We start from the raw sequence: 13,350 nt of genomic DNA on the forward strand, positions 1-13,350 counted from the left end.
AATACGTCGTATAGGTAAATAAAAAATAGTCTTTCTTGTTTATGCTCATGTGTTGACCGGTTTTTAAATACCATAGACTTTTAGGCATGTGACCCATCACAGAAACTTAGGCAATCGTTGACACAAAGTTTCGACACATGTTTGCTTGTAGAAAACTGTCTATTTAGGCGTGTCCGATGAGTACCTAAGTTTTTTAGATACCAGAACTGTTTAATTTTGTAATTTGTAATTTTGTGTCGCCGATAACACTTCTATTGTCGATCCTGCTTTTTGTTTTATTTCGTACAGATTCAGGGTAGGTATTCGATAAAAAATATTTGCACTGTATTGTAATTACTACCTGGAAGTTAATGTTCTTTTTTAATTGTTTTTGCTCTGCGTAATAAATACCCAGTTTTATATTACAGCGGCGAGAAAGCCCGCTCGTTGCAGGCAGATGCTCCAAATGTCCGTTAACGCCTCTGTTCTGAACTCATGCCAAAACTTTATATGGACCAAACCGCCATATTGACTTTTACAACTATCACTATAACGTGGAGTGTCATATCACACCGATTATAATTTTACTGCAGCGAAACTCTATAAATAAGTACCGATTTTTGCAACCACATCACTTGAAAATGCGGTAAGTGATGATAGTGTTCAACTTGAATCCAAAATATTACTTACGAGTGGTCTTAAATTTTAAATTTTCGAAAATTTGAGATGTAATCAATTTGTAAAAATGTAATTTTATTTTGTTACTCACAGAAATCGATAAATGTACTGCTTTTTTGGTAGGCACGTGAGAGTGTAATGGCTGCACAAATTAAACCATAAGTTAAAATGTGAAGTAATGTTTATCAACTCTACCAATTTTTTTTTCAGCTAGAGTTCATACACTTGTGAGCAAAAATTTGATCAAAAATATCTGGATACGCTTCTACGCCGTTAACAATAGAGTCGTGTTCAGATATTTTTGTTCAAAATTTTGCTCACAAAATGAGTTCGACTGTAGTATAAGTTGTTACATTGTCATAATGCACAACAAAATAACAAAAAAACTCTTATAATATGTACAGTCTAGAAATAACAGACTATGTTAGTGACAATTGTCACCAATTCAATTTGATAATCAGCTTTCACTCGAATTCAAATTGGTTTAGGAGTCGTTTCGATTTCGTATGGTATATACTTCTCGCCTTTCAAAAATAGCAAAACTTATGGATTTCAGTAATAATTTCACAGATACTTATATAGTTTCGAACATTGGTAGGTATGTACCCTGAAATCATTTGCAACGCTATTTGCAGTTGTTCATGGTAATTTTACGACGCCGTAAAATCTACCATCCAATTATAGGACATAATTTATTTTTTACGTCAGCGACAGTAATCTGGTCTGACCATAAATAAGGTCAGCGCATACTCTTTTTTTTACGATTATTAAAAACTCTTTTCAACATTTCTATTGCTGGCTAAAAGTGATTTTACAGGCTGTATTAACTTTTGATCATAGCTATCAGGGTTTTTCAATGGTCAACAAATGTCCAATTTTCAAAGTGTACATTCATTAGGTATCTGCATTATAATATCTGCCACAGCGGTGCATGCAGAAATATCTGACACGTCCTACTGACCCTAGAAATAGAGTCGTGTCAGATATTTATGCACACTTTGCTGTGTCAGATATTGATGCTGGTGACTGTACCTATTTACCGCTTTATCGGTTGCAAAACTTTTTATTTACTCCTCAGAAGTAGCCTCCGGGTGTTTTTTATTTTTTATTTACGTTACACGTTTTTCTTTGGGTAGAAGCCGTGGTGGCCTAGTGGTTTGACCTATCGCCTCTCAAGCAGAGGGTCGTGGGTTCAAACCCTGGCTCGCACCTCTGAGTTTTTCGAAATTCATGTGCGGAGTTACATTTGCGGTGAAGGCAAACATCGTGAGGAAACCTGCACAAACATGCGAAGCAATTCAATGGTGTGTGTGAAGTTCCCAATCCGCACTGGGCCCGCGTGGGAACTATGGCCCAAGCCCTCTTGTTCTGAGAGGAGGCCTGTGCCCAGCAGTGGGACGTATATAAGCTGGGATGATGTTACACGTTTTTCTTTGGGTCATCGACTTCCATATTATTACGTGTACCAAATTTTAACTTAATCAATCCAGTAGTTTCAGGATCTGCTAAGACTGGATACTATAGATACCTACGTACGGAACCATCAATGCATAGACCTACCAAGAGCTAGAATGTGTTATTTCTTTGCATCACACCGTCGTTGTTTGATTTGGTTGGTGTTAAGGTTATTGACCAGTATTTTTAATCTCATTCAATTTTTAAAACATTATCTACGTCCCCGTAGTAAGCCACGATTAGGACAGTTTTCTTTTGAGTTTATTTCACGTAAATTTTTTGCGTTCCATATTCCTTTAAAACATAAATACAAATCAAATATCAATAACTGCTGACTCTACAAATTGTTGAATGTACAAAGAACTTTCAATTACAATAGTGGTGAGTTTGTTTGGGTATTAAACACTAGCTAATCTGTTAGAAAGAGTCAGGACAGGATTCGGGATTCCATGACCTTCATACAAATAGATTTGTATTGATTCCGAAACCAATCCTGTTCAAATTTTAATCTATTCAATCTACACCACCTTCAAACTGTACCTAAACTGTTTAGTCAATAGAAAGTATCCATTACAATAGTAAGTACGGTCCCTACGCATATGCGCCCGGTTCATTGCCCCCGGGTGACAATTATCTGAGGGGCTCGTCCCTAAGCTAGCCACTCCAGAATCTGCCTTGCCTAATGCATTACTAATATAAAATAAACCGTGATCCTATACACTACGCCACAGTTTGCTTAGAGACTGAAGGGTCTCTATTGTCTGGTTTATTTTCCGGAGAGGTGTTAACCGCATGCGTTTGATATCCGTTTTGCAACCCTTGTGGCATGACTTGCGTCTTTTGTATTGTTATAGGCGTTGTATGTGTAGATACTGAACCGTCCTTAGCAAATATGGCATGTAACTTTATTTTTGTGGCTACGGTTTAAAGTAGCGATTTCACTACTACCTATATATAACGAGGATTAGGATATAACCTTGCTAAAGTCCGACAAAGAAGGTATAAATTAAATCATGGCGACACGCTTTCTGTTACCGACACATTTTTCACGTTAAAATCCTATCCTACTAATATTATAAATATGAAAGTTTGTGAGTGAGTGACTCTGTAAGTGAGTGAGTATGTTTGTTACTTCTTCACGCTGAAACGGCTGGAAAATTTGGCAAAAAGTTAGTTTATAACCTGGATTAAAACAAAGAAAACTTTTTATCCTGATACTCCCACGGGGTAGGGATAAATATTTAAATAACAACCGCTGGGATTAGAGTCATGAAATTTGGTATGTATGTGTGGACTCATTGGCGCTGTCTCATCTTGCTAAGACATCATTGAAGGCTGGTGCGGCGGCTGCAACGGCCTAAACAGCAAAATGCCGTAAATATGAGAATCTGGCAAACAATTTCATGTTTGCGGCTTTTGTTGTTGAAACGCTTGGTCCGTGGGGTCCCAAAGCAAAAACACTTCCCCTTTTCCTTTGTATTCTTTTGTTTTGTTGTTTTCTTTTTGTATTATTTTTGTGTTTTATGTACAACAAAGTATTTACATACATACTCGTACATACACTGTTTAAATGTTTAAATACCAGCTTGCCTGTTCCACTTGCGACCATAGGGCTGGCTCTTTCCTCGGCCAACGTATTGGCATTGCCATACAACGAGGAAACGCAGCCAGCCTTATGGGCACCCTGCCCAATAGCAGCGACTTGGGTGATATTTGGAAATATACATTTTTAGGATTAGAGTTAGTTTTAGTAATATTTTTATTCATTTCTGTTAATTATTGTATATATTATTTGTTTGTTTATAAATAAAAACAAAATTGCTGTATCTAATGATTTGATTGATGACGCGTGCGTAGCCGCGGGTAAACGCTAGTGCTTGAATATGCCAATAATCAGAGTATGTGAAATTTTATCATTTATTCGTTTTCTGCTGCTTTATATTGAACTCTGAGCATTAAGATTAAGTTACCTACCTAATCTAAATTAGAGATTTAAAACGAAGTTTTCTATTGCCTATTTTTTTAACAGTCGTTTGCTTCCAGTCATTAATTGTCAAGAGCCGGGGAGCCGGCGCGCAGCTTATGTGCTATTTATGGCACTGCAGTATTAAAGCTCGTAATTGCATTTCCTTTCGATTCGCCGATACCATTTAAAATAGACGACGTGAAATTGCTTCTTGAATCACGGTCGAATTTGTGTAAGTTTTACGGTCGCTGTATTTGCTCTTTAATATACAACTACAATGCCAAAAACTAAAAATTAAACTATTATGACATAGTACATTTTGATGTGTAATTTAATCAGAATTATTTCCTTTTTTGGCAGCTTCTATCCTAGCTCTTATCATTATTGAGTATTTAAAAAACCTTTCTTCTGATCTATTTTTAAGGCTCTTCAAGGCTAGAGTGAATAGGCTTTTACTGAACCAATGAGATACACCTTTGGCCTCTTATGCAGTTAACATCAGGTGAGGTAGGGGTCAATCACTGTCAGTTTCTTGTAAAAAAAGGCTACTCCTTTTGATAAATTCCTTGAAAAACATCAAATAATTACGTTCAACGTTCGAAAAGATGCTAACACTCTTAATATATCTTTATTCATATACATTTTATCTACACTTTAGCTAAGATTCAAAAGTTATTTCATTATTAAACCTATGTGCCATGTTGACTTCCCGACACAGCAACCCAAAGTGTCTATTTCCATCGGTACCCGAATCCAAAACTTTGCATGAATTATGATCTTACATGTATGTAGGTTTACTTATTTATGTAACGGTTGAGATGTAGAACCTTAAAAAGGTCCAATCCTCAAGTGGCTCAGACTTCTCGTCACAATGTCGTCTGGGGAGACAACTCGCAAACTTCGCGCCCGTCACTTGCTTCGAACTTAGAGACGCGTTCAGATTTATAGTACAGGCTTTTGACCGTATTAACGAATATTTTGCATTAATTTGTTTTGTAATGGCTTTCAAGCAGCATGCCGTGGAGTTTGATTTTGGTATAATTACAATATTAGGATGGTTTTGTGACACCAACCGAACTTTAAAAAAAAAAAGCCGTGGTGGCATAGTGGTTTGACCTATCGCCTCTCAAACAGAGGGTCGTGGGTTCAAACCCCGGCTCGCACCTCTGAGTTTTTCTAAATTCATGTGCGGAATTACATTTGAAATTTACCACGAGCTTTGCGGTGAAGGAAAACATCGTGAGGAAACCTGCACAAACCTGCGAAGCAATTCAATGGTGCGTGTGAAGTTCCCAATCCGCACTGGGCCCGCGTGGGAACTATAGCCCAAGCCCTCATGTTCTGAGAGGAGGCCTGTGCCCAGCAGTGGGACGTATATAGGCTGGGATGATGAACCGAACTTTCGCTTTTTAATCACAATTGATTCTATTTTCTTTTTTTTTTCAAACTAATTCGTAATATTTAATACGCAGTACGAGACACAAAGTGGGGCTACCGAATCAGTTATGATGTAATGGACCAGAAGAGGCCCGCAATGTATTACTATACCTTGACAAGCTCATGCGTGACACTCGGTAGAAGCATGTCACATCCGGCATTTGCCACACTTATCAAAAAAACCACCACCAGTTCAAGGTCGCTCAGCGAGCTATGGAACGAGCTATGCTCGGAGTTTCTCTGAATCCGCAACAAGACTATCCGACACAGAGGTCATCGACATAGCTAGAATTAGCTAGTTGAAGTGGCAGTGGGCTGGTCATATCTGTCGAACAACCGACAACCACTGGAGTAAACGAGTTCTTGAGTGGGGACCGCGTCTTAGCAAATGTAGTGTAGGACATCCTCCGGCCCGGTGGAGTGACGATCTGCGAAAGGCTGCTGGTAGAGGCTGAAGGCGTCTAGCGGAAGACAGGGCGCAATGGCGCTCATTGGGGGAGGCCTATGTCCAACAGTCAGTCGATTGCTATAAGATGTTGATGATGATTATGATGATGATCAAATAAAATCTTGATAAGGCAGCAGGGGCTCCTAGCGACAAGCTCCTAGTGCCACACACGAACTTGTCAAGGTATAGCCGAAGATTTTGCTCGCCATGTGGACAATGTTTTAAGTACTAGCTGTGGCCCTCGACTCCGTCCACGTAAAATTCATTTAAGCTATCCTGCGGGAACTATGCAATTTTCCAGGATAAAAATTATCCCATGTCCTTAACCGGGGCTCCAACTATCTGTATACAGAATTCTATCTAAATTAGTTCAGCGGGTTAGACTTGAAAAGGAAACAAACAAACAAACTGAAATACAAACTTACACAATTAGAATATCAGTGGGATTGCATTAAACATGCAACAATAGCATCCGGTTTAAATGCATCTAAACTTCGCCTAGACAAATTGTAACGGCAACTTTAACTTACATGCTCGAAACAAATTGTGAACCACGGGACTTAGTTCAGGGACATTAAATATAAGAGCACATTAGAACAATTCCCAACGTCACGACATAAAGCAGAACAACACAAATATAAACACAAGGAAGCTTTTATGCCAACACTAAGCATAACATTGTACGTCGAGTTAGAAGAGTTGCGCGATTTTGTTCACAGGCAATGGAGTTAACATTGGAAGTAAACTTGATTATTGCACTGCACATGTTGAACATACATGTAAACTTTTTTGTCCGTGGCGATTGAATATTGATTCTTGCCCAAGGTATTAGACGAAGATTTTTCTTTATACACTAAAGCATAATAAATATTTTTATCTCGCCTGTACGAGTAGTCAAAAGTATATTTTACATCGAAAATAAACAAAAAACGGCCTTAGTTAAGTTCGCTTGTGTCTACCACCTAAAAAACTCTAGCTATTTTCCCAGTCCTAGACTTTTACCACTGAGATGCTATGGCGACGCACGTTGCCACTCGTGTCTATACAAAGATGTTTTTGAACCGTCGTAAAATATTTAACTCGTTTAGGTTAACCGCGATACAGACATTTATTCTCATATAAGACGACATCGCACATACACACATTACATTCCATACACACACATGATACGAGTACATTACATTTGGGGTGGATGCGGAAAGCACAAGATCGGTGTTCATGGGAACATAAATTAAAAGTTTTTTGTCTTGAAAACTGGGTTTTATTAATTAATTCTCAATTTTTCACAGAGCGTCGTGTGCTTGATGGTTGAGAGAAAAAGTAAGAGAGCGAGAACGAATGAATGATTCACAGAGTAAGGAAAATAGACAAAATAGAGCTTTAAGCCATGTTCAGACTCTTGAACAATCGGTCTGAGTGGAGCCTTGGGCGAGGCCTATGTCCAGCAGTGGATATTTTTCGGCTGACAATGACGATCACAGATATAGATACATGAAGACATTACATCACTTCCTTGAGAACAATAGTTTGCATTAGTTACTTATGACTAAATTATCATAAAACATAAATAACAAAGATTCGTTCGCCGGTAAGTTTTTTTTTGACTGGATGGCAAAAGTGCAAGTGGGTCGCCTGATAGTAAGAGATCACCACCGCCCATAAACATCTGCTACACCAGGGGTATTGCAGATGCGTTGCCAACCTAGAGGCCTAAGATGGGATACCTCAAGTGCTAGTAATTTCACCGGCTCTCTTACTCTCCACGCCGAAACACAACAGTGCAAGCACTGCTGCTTCACAGCAGGATTAGCGAGCAAGATGGTGGTAGCGATTCGGGCGGACCTTGAGTGGCGCGGGAGTTATAGGTGTGATTGAGAAAACCATACAATATTAATTATCATTGGCTGTCGTGGCGTCCAGGTCGCGGTCAATTGCTATCTTGCGTCTATTGGGCTGTGTGGTTCTAAATAGCGTGATAACTCAGGCCACAGTCTGTACCTTTCATTTTTATGCGTTCACGATGCTCTAGGCTAGAGCCCAAAATACACGTATCCAGCCGCAAGAAATGATCAATTTGCTCAACCAAGTAGTACCTACGTAAATGTGAAAACCCATGTATCTACCTTTAATATTATTTCTAAGAACTACACTCCGTAAAAGCCAGTCGACTAATAAATTTCATTTTTAGTTGTTGTTCGTTCCCGGATGCTAAATATTACTTACAACCAGTTTGACTGGTTGAAAATTGTGTCACTGCTATATGCATCTCTTTTTAACTATATGTGATGCCGTCGCCGAATGCTGGCAACAGCGGCAGGCCACAGGTTGATATCTAATGATATGAAATATTTCCGTGCATAGTGACACATCGCCTTCGTAGAAAAAGAAAGAAACCAGTATTGTCGCGACGGCTCGTCGCCTGATGCTACTGCGTACTAGTAGAACATGAACATGTTTAGTACAGGGGCCATTAGCGTGCCTTATGACGTCTAATACAAATATTGCGATAAATTGATTACTTGTCACTCTTATACCAGCGTAGTTGAAAAGTAGCTACAATAAACCTATTAACTAATATTATGAACAGAAAACTACACAGATAGACAATAAAGATCAAAAATGGCCACTTTGTTTTTAAGTACTAACCGTATGAAAATTTTATGGAAGCTCGTTTGTACTCCTGCTATGCGTCAAACGCTTCCGCCTATCCCCTACGCCGCAGCAATCTCAAGATGTCAGTGAGGGAATACTTTTCGGGAATCGCGAGAAGTTTCGCCCGTTCACAAGTTACGCTGCAGATTCTGGCACGGGACCGCGAGCGCAAGTTACGCTGACCGTAAATTTGCACGGCGAAATTAATTTGGGCTACGCGATGTCGCGTTTGGAATTTTACGTGGAGTTAAAGTTGGAAATTTGGAGCGGCGGATTTAAGGCAGCAAGCACTAAGAAACTGTAAACGCTACCGAAATACTCGTATTTCCTTTTTAGTAGTAGGTACACTATAATAATATATATATTATATTATTTGTATTTAGGTATGTATGAAATTTACGCTTCAAATTTTCTTTATTTAAATTTCTTTAAAGGTTGATGAATATACTTTTAAAAATTTTGCTTGCTAAAGTCAGGAAAAATATGTGAGACAAAATATGTAAAAGTATTATACACCACATGCGAAATAAAGTACCTAATTTGAATACTCATATTACGTAGACAATTTTTTTGTTACTCAGTTAAGGTGTTATATTTTAGGCAATGTAAAAATTATGTGGCCAATGCTCTTAGGCGAAAAATAACTATTTGAGTTAAAGTCATCCCGCGGGATTTTTGCTATTTCCCAAGATATAAGATGCCAATATTGGTTCAATTCAATCAGGTATAGTGTAGCTATCTATAGAATTCCCGCAAAAATTATCCTAAGTCGCGGGCAAAAGCTAGCTGCTATATTATAATAAATAGTATCACGGCTCACAGATGTCAAATTGTCGACCATTAATTCCTATCTATTTTCGGTTGCATAATTTGTTTGCACCGTATTTTGTTATTAAGCTATGGATAATGCGTTAACTGGTTTGATTGAACAACGATAGTAGAAGCTAGAAGCCAGTGTCAGCTTGGGAAGATGGGCACAAATTGGAGACACGAGCAGCGCGCAGTATATTCGCTACTGATTGCATTAACGTTTGATTAGGATTGGTTTCATAGTAGTAGGTAAGGATTTAAGCACGTATATACTTTCACTGTTACTTTCACAGGAAAACGTACACAAAAATAATATGGTATCAAATAATTATTCTATTCGCAGTCGCCGTGGACCCCTTGGGTATCTTACATCAAAATACGTCCATAAGTGCACTAAAAGATTCTGCTTGTCAACAATAGATGGCGCTCAACTTGTCTAATCTTAGCATGGTAGTCCGTGGTAGTTGATAATAGCCACCAAAATTTCCAAACTGCAGTGTTTGCTTATACGATACGATTTTTCGTTATTTTTTAGTTGAAATAAGCAACACAAGGTTTATGATTCGGTCAAAGCGGACCTGCCGTAATTAGTGGTCGTGAGTTAAATTATTGATAAGTAAAAAAGATACCTAATTAACACACTTCATTGTTTCTGTAGTTGGTACAACTAAAAAACTTGCAGATACTATACAAATATTGAATAAAGCTCCTAGCGCTTTGCTTACCAACGCCATCTACCGCGTTCTATTATTTTCAGCCAGCGCTGAAGCCTTCGTTACTTACTAAGGTTTCAGTGTTACTAACCAAACCATCCGAAAGTACCCTATTCAGAGTATTAGCGTACGACTAGATGGCATCAATTTCAATTTTATGCAGAAATTTGGCCAAATAACGACACGGCGGTCTAAATGGCAAGACCAAAGAGAAAATCGTGTAAATAAACGGATAAATAATTGGAGGGAAAAAAACTAAAATTTACCTTTTATTTTTACGTAGGTATCCAGGAAACACTTTTGATATCCACAAATTGGTAACACAGAACAACTTGCAAAATTCTGTCAAAAATCGTAAAAGCATAACACACAACGAAAGCTCCCAACAACCAGACAGTGAATAACCAAAAGCAATGCCTCAAACGCCTGAATCACTTCGGCGGGAAGATACTGTTTTGTATTTTGTCCTTCACGCACTAACCGGGATCTATATATGTGGTCTCACTGGTGTCGATTAAAGTGAAACCATTACGCCGAGAACAAAAAAGGTCCCCTTTGAGCAAACGGCAATTTATCATCGCTTTGACGGCACTCCTAGGGTCCGTTCGGGTAGTCTTTGTCCAAAAGCAGTAAATTTATTGGAGTAACGGTTGCAATCCCAATGTCCTCGGATTATTTGCAGCTGTTTCGTTAAATAAAAAAAATACGATCACAAGTTTCCCGCTGGCCAGGATCGTGTCTTATTTTTTAATTTTGCGCAAAAAAGTAATAAAACAAATGAGTCACAATAAGTTTCAATGTTGGCCGGTAGATTGGCTAGGCTAAGAATTCTATGACATTCCAACGTCTTACCGTTTAAATTAACTGCTGCAACAAACTGCTGTAAGTAAAGACAAATGTGGCCTAAGAAAGGCCGTAAAATATTTAAGTCCGGGTGAACAATACCTAGCTGAATAATATAAACAGCAATCACTCCATTCTACATAATATTTAGTTTAGGGAATGTGTAGGTATTGGTGCGATAACGATAAGCGCATAAGTAACAAGGTGCATTTTTACGATTACGTATCTCAAAAGGAAGGGTATCCTTATAGGATCACTTCATTGTCCGCCTGTCTGCCTGCCTGTCTGTTTTTGAATGCTCCATTCTCAGATACGAGACCTAAGATCTCTATCGTGCAATAAAAATATATAACTATTGAGAGTGTAGTTTCATACAAATGCAGTAGGTATAGGTAGAGTCATTCGCGATGACGCATGCCGTGGTTTACAATGTCTTTAATGTCTAATTTTATCAAAATCACGCGTCTTCGTACTTCGTGGATGGCACTAGGTATGTAGTTTAATGCTCGTAGTGCGGAAACTGCGCGTGGCTCGACTTGCACTTTTTTATATAAATACCTAATGCGAAACGTACTACCACTGTAAATTTTTAACAATTTTTTTTTTTTATTTGTACTGAAGCTAAAAGCACAAGTCCGTCTTGAACTTGGCTGATTTTTTTACTTCGTTAACATTATTATTAGAAAAAATGTGGGTAGCTAAACTTTCCCTACATTTCTTAGTCCTAACTCATCATCTAATGCTCTCAAGATCTTAATCAAGGCGTGACACTTAGTAAATTTGTTCAATAACAGATCGTATAACATGAATACTCCGTCGAAACAACGACTATTCTTATCCATGCTTTCTCTTCCATCCCTGTCTAATGACGTGAGCGAAAGGGAGACACTGAAGTAGACGTCGAAAGGTAAATCATTGAGGTGGGTAATACGTTGACAAGCTAAGGGTGCCTGTGCAAACAAGCAAAGATGCATTGCGTTAAATATGAAAGCAAATATGGAGCTAAAAAGTTGAACCCAATACTAAACTGTTTTTTTTAACAGTATAAAAATTGTTTTTAACAGATGTAGGTACCTCTACACCGACAGATTTTTGGAAGAAACGGATTCAAATAAGCAGTTGAGTTTGCTGGTACTCACAAATGGTGGTGCTTAGGATACTTATCATCAGGTGACCCGCTAGCTGTTCGCCGAGACTGATGGATGGATTTACAGATACATTCGAAAATAAATCAGAGTCAACTGTATTTCATTCTTAAAAGATTAAAATTTACTGGTTAACTAAATTCAGCCACAGTTGATTAAAGAAAACAATTATTTTTAATGAACTAAAATAATTTCCTTGCTCACCCGCGACCTTACGATAGCTAAGCTTATGCAAAATATGCACACTAATATAACTGGTAGCATGGTGTACGGTTGTGTCACTCTGAAGATGAGCTCTGGTTGAGTTCGAAACGCGTCAGTGGTGATGGTGATAGATGGGTTTGTGTGATTTGTGTGTGTTCTTACAGTGTGGAGGTGGAGGAACTGCATGAACACGCATAGCTTAGCTATCGTAAGGTTGCGGGTGAGCAAGGAAATTATTTTAGTTCATTGATATGGACCTCCGCAAAGTAACGCCTGATTCAATAAATTAATTATTTTTAAATTTACTTGTCTGATATCAACGGGATTCTGATTCAATCCCGTGTATGAAATTTATGAAATTCGAATACTTAACCATATTCCAATTTCCTAAAATTCATCGAGGTTGAGTCAGAGATTCGTCAATAATTAGGTACGGAGATTAAACTATAAGAGTATTATGAGTAATAATGTTAATAATGGTAATGTACAAATAAAAGCAGTTCACTGATCATAAACTATTATAAATGCGAAAGTGTGTTTGTGTGTTTGTCCGTCTTTCACGCCGTAACGGAGCGACGGATCGACGTGATTTTTGGTATAGAGATAGTTTATGGGCCCGAGAGTGCCATAGGCTACTTTTTATCCGGAAAAATGTACAGTTCCGAGGGAACAGCAAGCTATAACCGAATACCACGCGGGCGGAGCCGCGGGCATAAGCTAGTCCTGCTAATATATTTTTTTTAGTTGCAGGTAAATAATTTCTTGGTCGGTACAAGCGTTATTTTAAAGAGGTTCATATCCATATCTATGAACTAGGACCACTACTCCATAGCCGTAGGTACGTGCAAGGCAGATTACATACATAGGTGCTACATTTTTTTTCTTATAGAGCCCTCTTAGCAAAACGCTTCCAAATACATAAGGAATAAATTTGATGGATAGACCCTGGTGAAAACCTCGTGTCTTTCACACAGACGTAGCTGTTTTTGACGTTATTGGTATAGTACTTAACAATGAAGG

At 38.3% G+C, this 13,350-nt stretch overlaps 1 long non-coding RNA gene across 1 annotated transcript in view; it reads right to left on the bottom strand.

The window, feature by feature from the left end:
- LOC141434096 (uncharacterized) overlaps positions 1–10,492 on the bottom strand; it is a 31,988-nt gene extending 21,496 nt beyond the window's left edge. Inside the window, exon 1 of the long non-coding RNA XR_012452012.1 lies at positions 10,405–10,492. This is a non-coding gene — a long non-coding RNA (uncharacterized lncRNA). The remainder of the gene's footprint in view (positions 1–10,404) is intronic.
- Between the last annotated feature and the right edge of the window lie 2,858 nt (positions 10,493–13,350).

Source organism: Choristoneura fumiferana, chromosome 13 (genome assembly GCF_025370935.1).
Source record: "Choristoneura fumiferana chromosome 13, NRCan_CFum_1, whole genome shotgun sequence".
NCBI lineage: Eukaryota > Metazoa > Arthropoda > Insecta > Lepidoptera > Tortricidae > Choristoneura > Choristoneura fumiferana.